This window comes from Mesoplodon densirostris, chromosome 7, assembly GCF_025265405.1.
Source record: "Mesoplodon densirostris isolate mMesDen1 chromosome 7, mMesDen1 primary haplotype, whole genome shotgun sequence".
Taxonomy (NCBI): Eukaryota; Metazoa; Chordata; class Mammalia; order Artiodactyla; family Ziphiidae; genus Mesoplodon; species Mesoplodon densirostris.
The window spans coordinates 56,910,449-56,911,008 of NC_082667.1; positions in this window are offsets into that span (position 1 = coordinate 56,910,449).

The following is a 560-nucleotide window of genomic DNA, read 5'->3' on the forward strand; positions in this document are numbered from 1 at the left end:
TGGTTTACTACTTGGGGGAATAAAAAAGCCATTTTAATTGTGAAATTATTAAATGTAAGATTTATCTAACTTTTTAAGTATTATATGCTGTATGACCCCTGATATAAATTGTTAGTGTTTGCGTAATTGTTGCTGGCTAAAACGTAAATGAATGAATATTGCAAAGATGTCATTGCATTATTTTATGTTGGGATAAGTTAGTGTTATTTGAGTTTCAGAAAACAGGATGGGGGTATATTTGCGGAGTGCTGGGTCTTACTGGTAGCAGTGCATTTCCCTGTTGTGGACAAACCTGGCAGATGTGTCAAATCAGGACACATTTCCCATGCAGGCTGTAAAAAAGATAACAGAGTTTATCTTATATCCAGAGCTCTAAGAGGTGCCTCTGTCCTTGACAGAAAGAACTGATCCGGTTTATGATGGCAGGATGACAGAAAAGGAGACACAGAGCTGGCCTTTTAATAGCTGCATACAGTTCTTAGGACACTTAATAGTGGTGTGACCTTGGCAGATTATATAATCTGGGTATATTTCCTCAACTATAAAACCACACTTAAGCT